Consider the following 20,341-nt stretch of genomic DNA (forward strand, 5'->3'; position numbering starts at 1 on the left):
TATCATGCGTGTTCGTACTATCTCTCCTTTGAAAAGTGTTTAACTTCACATACAAATATTTATTACATTTTTATTATACTAACTTCATTAGGTAATGCTCTTTGGCTATCACAGCGCAACATTTTGTTGCATTTACGGTTTTTAAGTTGATTGAGTGGTCTCAACTTAGAGGATGGAAAAAGAGTTTAAGGGTCGTATTCTAGAACTCTACTCAATGCTCAAGTCAGGATTACACTGGCAACACAAGCACTGGAAATACGACCCTAATGGCAAGGACTTGAGTATGATTTCGAGTGCTTTAAACCATACTCAAATCCTGACTTGAGCAGACTTGAGTATGATTTCAAGGACTGGAAATACGACCCTAATGGCAAGGACTTGAGCATGATTTTCAGTGCTCACTGCAATACTCAAGTCCTGACTTGAGTATTGAGTAGAGATCTGGAATACGACCCTAAGTGTCTCAATCAGCAGTGCAGCGTTTTTTTTTTAATTAGAAAGGTGGTGACCATGCGACCATTAAGCACTTCTTTACAAAGATATTAACACTGAAGGGGAACCACGTTGACATGAAAACAACCTTAGAGGAAATGTGCTCTTTCGTAAAAAAAATAAGTTGTTGAGTTCAAGCATGGACGACGTCGATGACTGAAGAAAACATTGGCAAAGTGTGTAATCTCATATTAGAAGACCGCATATTTGCTGTCACAAAGATTGCAGAAACTATAGGCATCTCGAAAACTGAACACAAAACATCATTATCAACGAACTTTCCAATGAATTTTCTAAGGTCTCCGCTAGGTGAATCCTCAGATTGCTTTCAGACTAACAAGTTTTTTTGGCAGATTTGTGACAATGGACGAAATCTAGTTTATTCATTATAGTCTAGACTCAAATGAATAATCCAAGTTGTGGAATAAATCGACCCAAAGAAAGCGAAGGTGATTTCGTCGACTGGCAACGTGATGCCGTCAGTTTTTCTGAGATGCTAAACGTGTCAGCATGGTTTCTGTCTTGTGATGAGTCAAACAATCAACCATTCAACTCCGCATGGTTTTGTACACTGAAGTCGTGTTTCATTTAATTGTAAAGTGAAACGCATTGGATTCCTTTAAAAGAAAGTGTTGTCTAGGGAATCCATTGCTATATATAGCATTCGTGATTGTCATTTCAAATTACTACCTCAGCCAAGTAATTGTTCTGATTTGACACCTTCGGACTTTCACCTGTTTCTAAATCTGATAAGCCACCTCTGTGGTCAGAACAGCCTGATGATTTCCGTCGCCTGAAAAGGTCGCAGCTTGAGTGAATATTTATTTAATCGATGTGAACGTAGGTGGAAGAAATACATAGACTTAGATGGAGATTGTGCCGAAAGATAACATAGAACGTATTGTGTTTTTTTTGACTAGGCTGCGAACCTTTCAATCCACCCTTATAAGTATCCAAGAACTTAGTGGACGTGAGTTGTCTGATTGGAATCTTAGATTTTTTTTGTAGGGACGCAACCACAAATTCAGCTTCAGTAATTGATTTGACCATATATTGAACATATTTTAGTCTGCGAACTTGTTTTAATGAGAATTTATTACACCTTGATAATTAACATGTCTGAACTCCCAGACAAATAGATGCCCAGTTATATCGACCCCTGGTCTTTGTACATTATGTATTGTCATTGACGGCGTCCTTTAAATAGTAAATTACGGTAATTATAACTTGTGCTTCACTTGATACACGAATGCGGCGACCAGGACGTCGATCACAAATGCACAACGGGTAATCGCAGATGACGTGTAATTCCAGTGTAGCGGAGCGCGCGCTATAACGCTAAAATGATGTAATTCCACTCTCTCCGGCATTTCGCCGTCAATGGCCGAGGCCAACGCGGGCACGCTGTTGTTGTTGACGTGCTACAACAATAAATTAACGACAATTGCACTAATTGCGCTGCTAATGGCTCTGCTCACTGACGCATTGTCTAGCTACGCAGTCCAAACGTTAATTATCACTGCTATCCACTATCCGGAAATATTTGACGCGTGGGAACGACATTCGCTTTGCCCAAATATTGCTTTGTTGGTATGTGGACCCAGCAATATTTTGCCAACGGTATTCCTTTATTGGACGCCGTGATATGAATTTTTATAAGCGCTGGATTTCGACATTACGAAGGTACAAATCAATATTATATTGTACTTATATACACTACACGTGCGTGAGGGAGGAAATAACTGACGTTATTTGTAGGCCAAGTGTCTCAAAGATTCACGTTGGCTTCTGCGGCCGTCGTCGAAATTGGCTTTAGTGTATTGTGGTAGCGTGAGGCACTGCTCTGTCCATGGGCCAATATAAATCTACAAGCCTGCTGAGTTTCGAATAAATTGCAAACTATAAGGATTCTTTCAATTTGCTGCTCTCTGTTCGAACCACAGACCTAGAGGCATCGTCGACGAGCTAGCAACGCTATTCCTACAATTTGTTACGTCTACTTCGTAAGGTTTTTGTCCAAAAATATCTTGCGTTCCAATATATAGTCCAGCATCGTGGTATTAGTGGTTACTGTTATTTATTTTTATTACATCATGCTAGTACAGACATGACTACGATTCTCTTGTAAAAGCATAAGATTTTACCTAAATTGTATTGAAACCGTCGACCTTTGTCTTCATTCCAATTTTTATTTTAAGTAATCTTAACTGCGACACTAACAACTCGTTGCGTCGAGCATTTCAAGACGCGAAGTTTTTGTGTGCAAGTACAGTAAAAAGACTACTAGTGAGTTTCTTTGTACATTTTTGCCACCATATTTTATATACACACTTAAATTTTCCACCGTCTTATTAGTTGTATAGAATTAGAAGATTATGACTACTCCATATGTTGTTTGGTGGAAATCATTTGTTGTTGAACCGAGGGAATATAATCGAGCTTACGCGAATACATGACTTGATTTAGTACATCAGTACAGTATTGCCCGCCCGATCATGAACTTACGATGGGTCGTCGTTACAATCAATTACGTCGCTTGTTGTTCTAATTTCTTCGAATGTATTCGTCCTGAGCCATTGTGAATAATTAGCTTCAGTTTTTAATCTCACTTTATGATAAATGTTAATGTGACACTATTAATATGATTTGTTATTCAAAATTGAATAAACTCGTAGTTGTAGTTCAAACGTAATTAATATTCGCCTTTCTATACTAATTTTCAAATTTATTATTTTATAACCTTTTTGGATCCGGAGTAAAAACCCGTAAGACCCGTAACCTTCTCCGTTCCACTTTTCACAAATTGATTAATTCGCTCGTGACTTCTAAATGTAAATAAGGAAAAAAGTTACGTCCAGTAATGAAATCGACCTCAAATATTTTATATTTATATATTTCAGTCCACTAACTAAACGCGGCTAAGTGACAAATGGTCAAATATCCGTTTTAAATAGCAAAAGATGGAGCACAAAATTCTCTTTTAAAAAAGGTTAAAATTAGTTAACGTGTTCGACTTATCGGAACTTACGCTAACGATGCATAGCTGAAATATCATTAAACGCGCTTTGAGTTAACGGACGTGAGAATTGGCGAGTACTTACCTAACAACAGAGTTCATTCAGTTAATTTCGCCAAACCAATACTCGCCACGATACACCCGGGTTTCATGGCCGTGACTTTTAAAATTGTACCTCTTATTTATTTAAAAAAAATTAAGCTGGCGGCTGTCATTATAGATCGTTGTACTTGAGTTTATTCTATTCATAAAGCATTGTTTTGAATTGCAAGTAGTTTGAGAAACTATAAGCAGCATTATTTCATAAAAGCAAAGTTTGTGTATGTGTAGGTGGGGAAAGAGGCCGGGCTGATCTAATTGTTAGTGCTGTGTTGTCGGGTAGTCCGAACATGTTGAACGTGGCTGACTAATAGGGTTTCCCGCGGAAAGTGGATATGAACTCGTTAATCCAATGTTGCGATAAATTACCACACGATTTTGCAGAACGCGATTTTTGTGTAATTATTGCTTTCATGTTTTTTTGTGAAATTATATGATTTGCGGTGGGTAAAACATGTAAGTAATTGATTATGTATTGGATTTTAACATCCTTGCTTTGTTTAGTAGACGCCAAAAGGAGAAGCGGCGACCCCCAATGTTTAATGTTTGTTTTTCTAGGGCACCAGTTTGTAAGATTGTGTTTGATTTAAGTGCACGCGCAGACCGGGTGTCGAGTGGCAGCTTTACATCTCCCTTGTTTTGTTTTCTTGCAGTTCACTCGGTTGGAATGAACGGATTGTTTACAACGACAAGACGCCTTAATATTTTGGATTGTTATTGTCTTTATTACGTACTTTAAATCGCTAAGGTGTGATGAATATGTTTAGCTTTGACAATGTAGAGTGGTATATACATACATAGTAAAGTAAATGTAATAAAAATTGAGCCCAAAAGTGTCGGGTAACAAATTGGGACGCAGGCGTGTGGTCCCCAGGGAGCTGGCTCGGTAACGAGCTACTCTGGCACCGGGACTAATCCTCCCACTTTGCACACGTCATCTCTGTTCTGCTCCTGCGCCGTAGTGCTAGCTTGTCAGCGTGTCAGTGAATTCTAATGGGATCCCGTATAAAAACTCCTTGGAGAGTCAGTTATCACCGTGGAGCAATCACCTTTACATGTAACATGTATTTGCTAACGCTTTGTTCACATTTGGTAGTTACATGTATTTGCTGTTTTGTATAAACTAATATCTGCAATGTTTTATTCTGTATCAAACTGTCGTGAGCCATGAAAACTATTTCAATTTACCGCGTAACGACATGACTCACGCTACTTTTGTGTGAAATAATTGAAATTTCGTTGTGTAGATGCTCCGAACAATATACTTGGCAAAAAGCTTTCAGAGTTAGGACCGGAAGTGGGGTGCCCGTCCATAAATACTTTCCCGTTTTGTAAATCTATGAATTTAACGATAAGTATCTCTCTTATTTGCTGGCCCACAGAGAAATGCTTTATTTTTTCCTTTCAAGAATTTTTACAATTTTGTCGACTTAAAATACATAATTTTCGGTGTAATGTTTCCGACTGTTGAGAGAGCGGTGAATATATATTTTTTTATTTGTTCGTGAATGCTTTATTACAACAAGTTGGTGAAAAGTGGCAGACCGTACTTAAATGAGACGGGTATTGTGCATGTCTAATGCCACTGTATGATAAGCACTTTTTGTTTTATTACGTTGATGATTCAACTTCGCCAACACGCGTTTATTTAATAGCAAATATGTTAGTCGATGGTTCGCTACTTATCATTAATTTAAACACGTTTTTTAGAGATAAGAGATGAATACACGAGTGTTGACTATTTTAATACTTCTCTTCGATGTATTTATCTAATATAATCTATTCTGGTGTACACGAAAAATGTCACCTACGTAAACATAAAATTGAATGTGGAATTTTTATCTTTCTGTATTTAACAATACGCTAGATGAGTTTGATATTCGACTTCACTTTATATTTTGTTTCATCCATCACTTTTATCGAATATCTCTGTTATGAATGGCGGTTATCTTAATGAAGGTCCTAGGTTAATGTGACACAAACAAGTTTCCTAGACAAGATACGCGGTTATTGTCTACGTAATGTGGTCTGCGTAAACGTGAAGCTTTAAATGTCTATTCAGATGCCTAATATAGAATTCGACATGTAGAGACACATCAACTATGCGAATACACTTTAGATTCATACGAACATAAAGCTAATGATCAACATTCATTGATTACTACCTTGTCCATGTATAATTTCGAACGGAAAGATGATAGATAGATAAGAAGGAAAAGTGTATGTACCACAAAACCTATTATATTAGTTTTAGTTTATGTCGTCTATTTATAACTGCGTAGCATATTCCTTATACAGTATTATTTGTTGTGCGAGGGGTGGCACCCTCGTCTCTATACGGTTGAAAGACGACGGTTCTAACTACTCAAACATAATATACCGTCTCTACTTCATTTAGAAATACGCAGGAATTTTACCTTATAAATACATACATGTTTGATTCAATACATAAAGTTGTATTTTTTTCGAATTCCTGAACCTTTTTTTTGTAACGCATAAAGTTGCGTTTCGCACTGAAATGATAAAACGGTGATCAATCAAGCGCGACACACAAATTCACCCGTCCCCGCGCTCTTGGAAACTTTCGGTACACAACACAAAGCAATTCTCTTTATTGCTCCAATATAAAAATTTCCTTTTTATGGATACCTTCCATTAGTACTTAAGAGTAGGAATGTACGCATGTATGTTCCTATGATAAGGTAGCATCACCTTATCTTTTGTAGTAAGTAAATAAAAAAGTACCCTTTTTAAGAATATGCTATCTATTTTTCTGAAGTACTAACATAAAAAGTGCTCTCAGATAATTGAAGAGTAAAAAGCAATAAACAGGGATGAACGCGACCGATTGATACATGCCATTTGATTGCATCGTGTCGAACACGAACGCTGAACCAAGTTCAAGGGAACAGAGGTTTCATAAACATGTCGTGTCCAAAAGCAATAAAGTTAATCAAGCTAGCTCACCGTTCGGTTTCCCATTAGCATCGACGAGGGAACGACGATGTGTAATAATGACGAAACTGACCGGTCGTTCGGTAAATGTTGGGTTGTGCTGTGTCGCATACGGAACACATCTGTTATAAGCGCACGGCGATGTCAAAAGTTTCCCACGGCTGATTGAAAATAACAGCTATTTCACGCATTCTATCTATCGTATTATAATAACAATCCATAACGTCGAGAAATCCCAATTTATTTAACACCCACTGCAGCTTAAACTACCATTGACTTTTTATATTATGTTTTTCTAACTGATATTAATTGTTAAAACTGTCGACGTCGATTATAATCGACTTAGATAGTCGATGGATATATATAGTTATGTTAGTTGATGGATATATTCAGATGCTTAAATTGAATTTCAGTTGTGTAATGCACGTGCTAATTAACATAAAACAGTACCTACCAACTCAATAAATACGGATGTCATTAATACAAAAGATATTTTATAAAGCGAACCGAAATAAACTGGCGTTATTATAAGTTATATATTCATAAGTTATATATTAATGTTTTACATAATTTCAAATACCCGGCCTGCAAAGATATTATTTCCTTCACTTATCGTCTTGTTATTCATCGTCCCTACATTTGCATTTCAAAATATTCCGCTTAGAAATTTTGAAGATCGAAAATTTGTCATTTACATCAGGGAGTACCGTCATTGCTGTCGATGCTAACCAGGTTGGGCTGGAACAAGCGTCTTATAACGAGTGTCGCCGGCCATAAAACGACATAAACTAGAGATATATGTAATCCGCTTTACCTAACGAGCTCGTCTATATATAATTACATATTTAAGTAGGTACATATTTAAGACTCTTCACAGTTTTCGGCTTAGTCGGTCATTCTGATGCACTAACATACATTTCAATAGCGGAAATTAATATTACATGTTATTAAAATAGGAACTAGTTTTAAGTACAGTTTGCTATACCCTACCAGGGTCCATGTGATACTGTTATCTACCTGTAACAACTGTACATACCATGATTGCAATAAAAGATATACTATTATATATTATACTAATTGAATATGTGAACTTCATTCGGTAAATGTTTTTTCTCGCAGATTGTAATTAGAAATTATTTTTATTGTTAGTGATGTACTGGTTACCCGTTAAATGTGAATTCTTTTAGAATGTCGCAATTGATCGCTGTATTAATCTCATAGCGGAGATTCTAGCAAAAGACGTTTTTATAATGTTATTTAGATGGCTTCGGCGGTCGCCTTCCCTAAACTTGATAATAATCCTTGATATATAATCTTGATAAAAATTAACTAATAAAAATCCGCATTTCTTTTAGTGTACAATTAAATAAATATTATTGATCAATAATGCGGGTGTTATTTTATAGGACATGAAAAATGCGGTCATTCTGCAAATCTATGGGGTACTCTTTGTATTGAATCATTAACTTAAAGTAGTTGTGTATTGCGAGGCACTGATCGTAACACTCTATTAGATGCTCTGGTCACGTCTTTTGGGTACGCTCCGGCTGGAGACGACGTCACGTGCTCCGTTTCCGGTGTGAACACGGCCGTAGTGTCACAGTGCCAATCGGGATCCGAGATACGGGATGCGGCGGCTTACTATAAGGAATGTTTAAACAGCATCGATCCTAAAAATTTATCCCGGATGGTATTCAGGTAACTCCGTATGTCACAACAAGTTTTCATCACGAAAAAGAGATTTTTTTACATTCGTAATATATTTTACAAAGAAGAGAGTGGTTACAAATAAATTCTAAATTCTGAAAATGCTATTATCCTCAATATTCTTAATTAAACATGTTGGTAACCTGAGCCTTAAAAATAACAATAAAAAATATTTATTGTTATTTTTAAGGCTCAAAAATAAGTTGTAAGTTTATAATATATTTATAAGTTAATTTATGCTCGAAACTTGGCAAGTGTTAGCGCAATTTACCTTCAGTTTTCTGCGGGGAGTACGGAACTGAAGGACTATCCACAAGAAGTAACCTCTCACGGTACATTGATGTACTCACTATATTCTAGATTATCATGTGTTCTGGGATCAGAGATAGGATTTCTAATAAGAAGTAAGAAATTAGACAGACACGAAGTTTTATTACTATTTATGATTTTGTCATCTTTTCCGCAATAACAACGTAGATGAAAGCAAGAAATCTGTTATCCTCAGCTGCAATATATCTGCCATATGTTTATTATAAGCGCTTACGCCGTTAGATCTATGCCCTACAATAAGATACAGTTAATATTAAAACAAAGCGACGCAAAATTGGGGTAGGCTTTGACGATCAACAAATTTTTGCGGAAGTTATGCTTGCATTGCTTTACAATAAAACTGACTTTATACGGGATACTGTACATATACGTGTTTTATTGCAGATAATACACAATATTTGTAGACTTAGAGCTGTTTCAAACAATGTTGCAAATGGAGTGAACGTTCTAATTGTATTTTTGTTTCATATTGTATTTGTCATTAAGCTAGTTTAAAGATAACGTTTCTTGAATTCGATCTTAGATAGCACACACAGAGAGAAACTACTAGATCTGTGTTTGTGCAACTATCAGCAAACTGCTGATATAATTTTGCTTAAGTTGCAATTGTAACTGCACAATCGACGAAGTCGTATTGATACCGAAAAAAATGTCGTCGTATCATATTTCTAATGATACATCGAGTAATATTATGAAACCGGTATGAATATGCTCCAAAGCTTTCCATGTTGGAACTAACTAAAGGCTATGGTTACGCGAGTCTTTGAAGTTGACAAGGCATGCGTAATTACACGCTTCGCCCCGCAGCGGTTCAATGGAGAGTCGGAGCCACTAATGCTAATATTAGCAACGCTCTAATCAGCGCAGGTCGATTATTACGACGACACTACATCGCCTGTCATGGAAACGAGCGTTTATAATACTGTTGTGGTTTAATATCAGAACTTGTATGACGTAGTATTTAATTTTCACAGAACTCTAGAGATTATTTAAGTGAAGTAACAGGAAATTGTTTTATTAGTAACCGAAATTAACCATAAAAATCTTAAAATCAATGTGAACGCATAATATGTATGTAATAAGCAAAGTTAGAACAGGGAAGCTTGTTCGCGCGATTAGAACAGCAATAGATCGCGGCACGTGACGGTTGGACAAAGGGATTCCTGAGAGGACTTGCCTCGCAATAATGAACCACACCCGGCGCCCTAGAGCGACCGCCCTATTGTCTGCATCATTACAATCCCGCTTTGACGCCTACAGCTCAATCAAAGTACCCAATATCCACGAGAACATACAAAAATGTAGAAAACTATTGATCCATTTTGAATTGAAAAAGGTCCATGATTGTGACAACCTTAAATTGTTCTATAATAAGTTTTTCCTGTAATAAACAGTGCTCCTGACACTTGTTTAACGGGCAGAAAATTTTAATTTTATAAATGGCCTTCGGAGATTTTGTTTTTGAGATACATTTATTTGGTCGTGTTATTCTTTTTATGACTACAAAAATACAGTTTTTGAGTAAACTGCTATCAAATATTTAAGCACTATAGGTCAGATCGATTTTTGTAATTAGATAGCCTACGAATCCAGATATAAACTTGTCTGACCTGAACCGAAATGGATTTGCTATTTCTCGGCTAAGTTACCTGCTACATTTTACTTATTACTGAGCTTGGCGGTTTTTAACAACACCTCGAAAATAACATTTCTTATCCAAGATCGCGTGAGAATTTTCAACAGCTTTCTGACTTTCAAGTGGAACATAAATACTTTTATTTTCAAAACGGCGCGGCGCGGCAAAAGTTCACGCCATCAACGCGAATCAGCTTTTATTTACCTTAAAACCTATTTAGCAGTGTTACTTTTCAGGAGAGTTTTTTGCTTACTAAAAATTAAACCGATTCTTTCAGTTACATAAGCTACAGCCTTGACCACTTGGAGGGGTCAATGGGGGAAAATTAAAATTTCCGCATGGCCAGGCCCTGATTATGACGATTCACTTGAAACTTTCGTGAGCTCGGGTATTAGCCATACAATCACTTTGCGGAATTTGTACGTCATGCACCGCTCATTTGAATACAAATTGAGGCTTTAGAGACTGGGTGCGCGAAAAGGAAATATCACTTCTACATGGATATGCCACGTTAAAAGTTTTTGCAGGTCCCTTTTAGTGTTATTATAATCGTGGCATTAACGTTGTTTAATCTAAGAAAATTGCAGTAAATATGAAGTAAAGCAGATATATTCGACTTAGAAATATTTAGCGACTTTTTACACTTTTTAGGACAATCATTAGTCACTGGTATAAAATATTGCTTTCAATCCTATAAGGATTCGTTTTTCTTGATCTTGAGTTAATAAAATGAAGAATAACGATATCTCCATTAAAATTATTACGTTGCTCCCTGTCAGTTACCACACTAGGAAGATTGATATTTTTGCGGCATTTCCAGAAAAGCCATAAAACCATCCCTTGTGTTCAAAATTAAACCTGCACACCCAACTCCACTCGATTTTACCTACGTCTGTCATTCGACAATCACAAATTGAGAATATCAAATAAACTTAGATATAAAGATCTTTATGGCAGCCGTTATTTTGAGTGTTACCTGCATATAAATGTTACCTTAGTGCATTTCACACATTATCGCTTTTTTATCGCCCGCGCCGTCAAAAAGGACAACAACGAATGCTTTCTTACCTGATTCCAGTTTACGCGCCCCTATCAATTAGTGTCGTAATGATCACACTAATATCCGCCGTAATGCCGTGTAATAAAGAAATTTTGAGCGTCAGCAGTGAATGTAAAGCGACGTTGTCACGTGCGACAACTATCGCAATAAATACATTTAGTTTTATTATACAGTCTGTTCACTGGTTAGATGTATCATTAATAGTTAACATCAACGTGCTAATGAATTCATTATGAAAAGGAAACGATAATGTGTTGCGCAACTGCTTCTATTCTATTGTGTCGCCGAACGGCGACTGTTCCAGTCACGCGAATCTAAACTTAGAGTATCGAGCAACTCCGTAGCTCCACGTGGATGCCTTCGTTTGCGATGCAGGCGTTTGCATCTTAATTATATGGTTATCTTGCATAGCTATGCATGAATTACTATCTAATCAACATTTAAAAATCTAATTGGTATAATTATTCTGTTCACCACTTCTGTGTGCTGATTGATAGTCATAAATAAATATCCATTTTCCTTTTATCAAATTATCATATATAATAGCTGATACCTCACAAAACGGAACGTATCAATCATGAATGAGGAATTCAAATGCTCAATATATTTCGTACAGATTTTGACCAGCTATGCCTTTAACGATAGGAGCAATGATCAGTTAATTGCCTATTGTATTTTCAAGGTGTTCATTTAAAGCTCAGAATGAAATATGTGGTTCGTTTTAGTCTCATATTGTATGCATTAGTGTTGCGATGACAGAGAGGCGCTGCTGTCCAGAAATACTCCAAGCGCGTTGGTGTGATATTTTGGTCCGCTTCCATCGACAGGTATTCAAATCGTAACTCTCACCAATCGAGTCTTAATTTACAATTTTTGCTAGCAATCTATTTCAAATTGGTGGAAAAAAACCAAGCACTTAATACCTCTTGAATGTTGTATGTTGTATTCCTGTAGCGAAGAAATCCGATCTCGTCGGCTATATTTTATTTGCGCGGATAAAAATCTGTGTGGCGTGCAACGGCCTGGGTTTACATACAAATACAAAGATTACAACAGAAAAGATTTGTGCCATTCGTTCAGGCTATAAATTATTTTATTAATCACGTTATGTGTACATTTCGTCAAATGAACTTTTAAAAGTAAGTTAGCATTTCTCTTAACTTCGAGGCATAACAACAAATCTCTTACAGGACGTCAGAAATATAAAATTATTATTTACAGGAGTTTTGTTCTTCTAAACGTTCTATGTCTGTTATATAAATGTAATATAGAAATAAGCGATATCTTCAAAGAGATTTTCCAGCTCCATATTCGCGACTGTATAACCTATTATTTTGTTGTGGTCTCCATCTGAATCGTATTTGGCGCGATATTTTGTGATGGGTGGCGGACTGCTAAGCCCACAAAGGCGGCACGGAGCGCCTACAATCGGCCAACTTGTCCGGATCATCCGGATAATGTTCCCCGCTGATACTTCTGTTGGCGAGAGTACGCCTTCTTTCTGTAAATAATACCCTTTTAGACCCGTAATCTGCCGGTTCACGTTCCATACGTGAGAATTTATTCAATATTAAATATTCATCGGACCATTCGCTTTCTTTATACAAACAGCACTTCGTGTTGCTAATATTTTCATAACAAGCTCTCTAGCTGTAAATCCACGTAACGCCAGAAAGTTAGGATAAAATTCTCCATTAAAAGTAAGTTTTCAAAGTTGAGTTTCATTCCAGCAAAGTTGTGAGAATCGAGAGATTTGAAGAATAATCCGGTATTCAGTTCGAGGATTACTGCTATAAAGGTTTTCATTAAAAGGAAAAGAGATGTAATTTTGTTCTCATGTCCAAACCGCGCTAATGCGACGAAGGGTCGTCGGCGGAATCCTTTCGGATTATTGAATTAGATTTGACCACCACCATGGATAGTCATTTCTATCGTTTCTCGAGTAACGAATGACTTATGAGTTATCAGCAAACTTACTCTTGTACATTTATCACAAAGAAAGCTTTTTTTGTGTTGGAGACCGAACATCGAGATTGTAGGAGAGCCCAGAACACATTTGTCGCGTTCGAAATTCTTATCAGTTTTAACCTCTTATTTCTCAATACCCACTAATACCAGTTAAAAAAGAATACTAATATAAGAAAAACAAGAAAACGGGAGTGAAGAAAATTGCTCCATGTATAAATAATTTGTTAAGATGGTGGCAAAGAGTTTATATTCGCTTTCGGAACAAAGCCGCTTACTACCTCCTTAATCGGAGATACGTATTTTTGTTTGCCAACCAGTAGCGGCTTGCCGTAACACTAGTCCGTGACGACAAAGTATGGGTGGATTATTAATGTTGAATGTTATTCTTATAAAATGTACAAGCGTTTATTCGTAAATAAACTTGAAAGAACATATGGTACTTATTTTCATGTGTATATCGGTATGTTTGCTTGTTCATTCTGTATATGTATTGAAGAGGACGCCATCTGCGGCGAAAAGTGAACAGCAAAATATTTTATTAGAAAACGATTTATTTACAGAATGAAGTTGGAGACAAAGTTACTTGCATCGCAATCGCGTCCAGCTTGCGGTGAAATAGACAACAAGCACAAGTGTCGCCTTTGTTGTACAAGCTGCATGCCGTTTATTTTTCCATTTTTATCTTTCGCCTCCGACTAAACGTCGTTTGTGTCTGTATTCACTGTAGGAGGTACCTACTATAAGATTCGTTACTGTTATTATAACGCTGTCATAATCGCGACAACCCAAATTCGGCTTTCTTTTTTAAATTTGCGACATGCTATCATCACGTAAAGATAACCTAATTTGTAACTCCAGTGAGTCTTGCAATATAAAATATGAAGTGAAACGAAAAGGGAAAATCTCACATACATATAATAAAATTCAATTCTAATACATACTTAGAATGACGAAAGAGGTATAATCATTCCACGGTTGTCTTTTATTATCAAACTTCTTCTTGGTTATTTTGTAAAATGCCTTAACATCTACTTACTTTACTTGTAACCGAAATTTATCAATGAATTTTTATACCAAATCATTATGGTTTCTCATTTTAGTATCGATTCACCAACAGGTCCAGTATATTTTTTAAAAGATAATGATCGCGTGATGTGTTCAATTTCTTTCTTGTGGGATTGTGAGTCTGATATTTAAGTGAATTTACGATAAAGGAGTTATTAAAAATTCAGTGCGTTACTATTTGCCAGCGACGCGCGCGCAGTAACAAATACGTTAGAAATTAGTTGTTAAAAAAAATGGGTGGCATCGAAATGCGTTATGAGTCTTGAGGCTCAATGTTTTCTCGTCAGCGTGTGGTCGGGATGTGTCGTCAAGACTATATCGTTGCTAAAATTATATATTTTTTTATGATAGCAAGCGACGGAACGAACTAGTCGTGCCCCTGACGGTAAGCGACTCGCCTGTTCATAATAGTTGTTGTGCGCGCACGTGACAAAGATCGAAATAATGATTTGTATCAGGCCTGTATTCCATCTAATAATAGGCAGAATATTCACTGTTTACCTTATTGATAACTTCAATATCTGGCCAAGTACAAACAAGACAATAAGATGGCTTGAAAAATCTCCAGGCTTCTGGGTTTTTTATGATGCAATGTAAAAAAGTTTATGTATAAAAAAATGAGACTGTAGAAGAGTTAAAGCTTAAGGTACAAAATGTTCTTATTAGCATCCATCACAACAGTTTGCAGAAGGCTACACGACGTCAATCTTAAAAGACTAATCTGTGTTTAGAAGATAGTGGATCTTGAACTGAATCTTGGACTGATACTGAAAATCTTAGTCGTCTTATTAATTTAATTAATCAATCAAAATCAAATGTTATTCTAAATTTTCTTAATTTAATTAGTCATACAAAATCAAATTTTATTTAAAATTTTCTTGTGCAGTAACTAAACCAAATGTAGTACCTAACAAATGCTGTTTTGATTCTGCCTGGTGTAACTTTATTTATCTACGTATACGTAAATATTCTAAGTTAGTAAGGGGTACAAAATATGTAATATTCATATAAGTTGTATTCATTTTTGTGACACCAATGTATTCCTTAACTGGTTCCCCTAGTATTATTACTTTTTTACATTAAAAGAAAAGTTGTTCAAGGGTAATCTTGATTTGTGTTTTTTGGTTCTCCTATAAAATTTTGTCTAAAGTACTTACTAGGTTTTGCTTTAGGGCAGCCGAGTAACTTACTTATGACATAAATATTCAACGTTAGCAAGGGGTATAAAATATGTAATATATGAGTTGTAGTCATTTTTGTGACATCAATATATTTGTTGATTAGTACCCACCATTGATATTACTTTTTTTACGAGTACATTAAAACGAAAATAGTTTAAAGGCAACCTTGATTTGTGTTTTTGGCTCTCCTGTAAAATTTTGTGTAAAGCACTTACTGGGTTTTTCTCTATTGTTGCAACACTTTTCTTCTGTTGCCTCTTAAGGGTGATTATGTTTGACAGCTTACACAATATTTAAGGTGCGTACAGGAAATTTAGAGTTTGTTTTGACTCGTATCCTCGTATCATCGTGATAATTAACCGTACGTGCCACACCGTCAAAAGCATTCCAACCCATAAAATAAAGGAAATAATCTGAACACGATGCTACAATTCGGGCTGTTATTGACATCGTCAAATATTTTAAACTTTTTTACTGTTATGTTTGGACAAAAAGCCACTTATTATTATAATAGCCTCTATAATAAAATATTGAGAACATTTGGCAACGTGATGGCTTTGTGCCAAGAAAGAAAAAGCTATTTTGTTAGTGAGTTGTTACGGTCCAAGTTCACAACATTTGACATTATCAACTTTCACTGCCATTTCCTAGCAGGTACACGGAACGTGTAAATTGGAGCAAATGGGGGAAATCAGGGATTTCATACGATTAGCTCGCTCGGCTAATTTCATACCTTCACAATATTATGTTTCCTTGCTGATGTTTATATGCCTTACATTAAGCCTCGAGTTTGTTAAATATTTGATGGCGTTAATGGGAGTGGAGAACACTTATTATAAAGCTATTAAAGCTACACGTAGGTATGTGAATTGTACTAACATTATCGTCCCAACAGTGAAATTAGGGTGGTAAAATATTAATTGCAGTCGTATGTAAGATGGCAGGGTGCCAGTCGCCATCGTCGGTTTTCCAACACATAACATAGCTCAATTTCATATGAGCCATTTTGCACATTATTTCACTATTTTATAAAGGTGATAGTTGTATACTTATGAACAGTGTTGGCAGGTGGGTCTAACAAGCATTGGCAAGTGCGTGAATCGTGCGTGGAACGCAACACGCTCTGTATTGAACTCCGGGACTTATGTCACTGCCGCCAAGCTGTCTGAAGGTAAACCTTGTGCGTGGTACATCAATTGATTTTAATAAAGTATTTCCTTTGGTAAGAGTCGTCGATCCGAAAAAACCTGTCACACGTACGTGCCTTTATTTAATACTTTACCTAAAATATAGTTACCTAAAATAAAGTTCCAACAATTGTTATTAGAAGTAAGCAACAATAAAACCAGACTTCGGCGTAGGTGGAATATATTTACTTGAACCTCAAGCAATATCTCAAATAGAGTGGATACTACCTTCTTCTGAAATCTCGGAATGATGAAAAGTAAAAGGCAAAAAATTAGAAGAAAATAGTTATGTAATAGTAAAAAAGTAATAGTTATACGCGATTTGAATCCGGAAAAATAGTTTCATTTCCTATGAAAATAGTTAAGTTTTTACTTAGGTACAAGTACAAAACTTTTCTTCTAAATACACAACCATAGTAAGGTTATTGCTAGTTAGAAACAATAATAATAAACCTAAAAAATAAACAACCTTTTTTATTTTTTCTTTTGTTTGAGCGGGTCTTCATCAATACGTACGTATATACATACGTACGTAAGTACTTTGTCACCGACGACCTTTAAAGACCTCATAGACATTGAGAGGGACGCAGGGCGCTGGCGGTCAGGTATAATTTGGTGGAAAGTAAAGAATAAGTAAAAATCTTGCCATTTATCATGCTGTATAGATTTTAAGACTTTCGTGGTTATTGCTTTTTATTTTAGTAGCAGTAGGGTTCCTTGTGGAAGAGTTCGTCCAGGGCAGTACTGCCACCTTACCTATTTTTGACGCCAAGCAGTAATGAGCATTACTGCGTTCCGGTTTGGAAGGATGTGGGGTGCTGGTGAAATTACACTCACATAGGACTTGTCAACTTATGTCTCAGGGTGACAGGCGCAGTGGCAGTGCTCCTAAGATCTTTGCGATTAAAAGCTCTAAGTGGCAGTGCAACTGTTATTCTAGGCGTGTCACTTGGTACTATAAAAAAAATACTGCCAAGTTTTCTGTACGTGCAATCTTTGCACCGACATACGCATAAGACTATCAGTGCTCTGCGAGTACAAATAACAATAGTTTTCGGATGTTGTTGGAGCTGCCGCGATTTTGCAGTACGTTAGGCAGTGCAGTGCAGTGCAAATTTAACTTTACAAGCCTGTGCAAATGCAAAGGCTTGTACAGTTGAATTTTATGACATTATTATAGTGAGCTTCACTGCTCTGCAGACTGTGTGTCAACTTCAATCAGCCAGGAGGATTCCCTCTCCTTTTAAGCGGCAACATTTTTGGCCTCGCGTTTGACGCAAGGCCCATAAGCGAATTATTACTTTCAATTTTAAATTTAGTACCTAGTACCAAAATTTTAAGAACAATATTGTTACTTACAAATGTGGACTTCTGTGTTGTCTGTAACTAAATTATTATTATTGTAATTCCATGATTTCAGAGGGAGGTAGGTTTTATCCACTGTGTGTGTATTACTCGGAGTTTAGGCAAATACGGGCGTAGCATTCCGACATCTGGTAGTAACTTAATACAAACATTAAAAACGGGGTCAGTTTTGCTGTTCTTTTCGTGCCACACTTGTTCGCAAAAAACCATGGCGTATATACAATTTCATAATATTATTTTGTGTACCAAAATAATTCTACCTAGTTATTACGTTTAATAATATAATAATTTTATTTATAAGATTAAGCCAATTTCATTTGATTGTGACCGATTGCAAATGCTACGAGAGCTATTCAGTTAAACAGTACGTTTCTACCAAAGCAAAGTAATTTTGGACATTGCTTTTGATCCTGGGTATCGCCAGGAGGGCCACGACATTGGCAGAGAACATACATAAAAATTTGATTTTAAATATCATTTATTGACGCTCATTTTATATATCACGACATTTCGCTCATTTGCAATCATACTTCTTGTAACTGTTACAGGAGACGGACGTGAATTGATTTTTAAATTTTATTCAAACATTATGACGTGTTAATAAGACTTTGTGTATTTTGACAATAAATATAAATTTAAAATTTTTTTGCCGATTTTTCTCCAAACGTGAATAAACAGTTCTTGGATGTTTCAAATTTTTCCAAAATGTACAATTAGGTACGTCAAGTTTCATTCAATAAGTCAAGAGTTGACCCCGAAAATGTGTCTCTCTAATCTTACCACGGTTTTACCTGGTTTTTGTAAAATTATCTTGGGATATCTTGAAATACGGGTCATTCTCATTTCGTATTCGATTCCGAAAACCGCTGTCTCACGGCCATAGATCTTACATTATGAAAGCTATTGATGATTATTAATAATTGATCCAGGCAGATATTAAGGATAGGCGTCATTATTGGGCACCATTGGTAATGGCGATTTCATCTTGAAATCCGTAGGGGCATGAAGCGGGTATGATTAATGAGTCAGTAGACTAGAATAAGGGCCGTCACTTCTTTGCATCCTACCTCTTGACGGCAATACTCCTAATGCTCAATGTAACTTGTGATGTTCATTCCACGCAACAGCTTTAAGTCATCTTCAGAGTGCCTTTTCACCTGGTCATTGCAAGGCTATTCAGTACTGAACTGATTCCAGACTCGTCAAAGAATGCAGATTTCGGTTGGGAATTTCTCTATGAAGGCATTTACTGTCTACGGAGCATGGTCCACTTAAAATGCTGTAACGTTTGCTACAAGGCAAGCTGATATTGTAAATCAGTTTCCATATTCAGGGTACCCTCTAACACATATACTACGATATCTAACTATCCGTGTGAAGCCTGGGCGAATGCTCACATCAGGACACCAGAGACAAATAAAAAACTCGAATAGTCTTGCAACAGGGTAGCACTGGTGTGACGTTGTCAACGTGCAGCTAAGCAGCTCTGGAAACATGAAAAGATCACCCCTAATAACAGTTTAACTGAACTTAACACTTGTACGTCATTCTAACAAAAAAAGTAATCTTATCTAACATCTCATAAAGATTTAGTAGGTAATTATGACTGAAAGATGTACAAAACATGCGTTTACATTAACACGTTTTTGCTCGACGGAAGACGAAATTGGATTAATTTATGTATACAACGATGAAATTTATTTGTCCATCGATAGCAATTTACCAGTTTCCAGAAGGCACAAAAACATACATAAACGAAAAGAATCAAATTGCAGTAAAGTCACGTTCCTTCACTCATGTTCGATCCTACTTGGTATAGAATATGGCAAAACCATGGTTCCAAGTACATTAGGTATTTCATCTGGAGAGACGACTGATAGGTACTATTATTACGATGATAATACGTTACGACTATAAAATTTGAAATCACTAGTTTTTATGGCTCATAAACTAAAAGAATGAATGATATATTAACATAGTCTTCAGAATGCAAAAGCTAAGAACGAAATTTATGAATAATATTTACAGTTCGTGGATTACTTAATGCCACATGCCTGCATGAGCATTGCTTTCCGTAATAATAAACGTGAAATATTGCAGCGGATAGATTGCACGCAAAGTACAAACCTCCATTATCCTTTAATAGCAATTACTAGCGACAACTAAGCCACAGCTCATATCGATTATCCGATATTGTGAAGCGAAACAACGACATAGTCGGCGCGCCGGGACAGCTATATTGAGGCATTAATCAAAGCCATTTATGAGTAGTTACAGGTT

At 36.3% G+C, this 20,341-nt stretch overlaps 1 protein-coding gene across 1 annotated transcript in view; it reads left to right on the plus strand.

Moving 5' to 3' along the window:
• The window catches only part of LOC113233366 (heparan-sulfate 6-O-sulfotransferase 1), a 39,596-nt gene that overhangs the window by 11,516 nt on the left and 7,739 nt on the right, over positions 1-20,341 (plus strand). The window lies entirely within an intron of this gene.

This window comes from Hyposmocoma kahamanoa, unplaced genomic scaffold (genome assembly GCF_003589595.1).
Source record: "Hyposmocoma kahamanoa isolate Upper Pololo Valley unplaced genomic scaffold, ASM358959v1 78, whole genome shotgun sequence".
Classification (NCBI taxonomy): Eukaryota; Metazoa; Arthropoda; class Insecta; order Lepidoptera; family Cosmopterigidae; genus Hyposmocoma; species Hyposmocoma kahamanoa.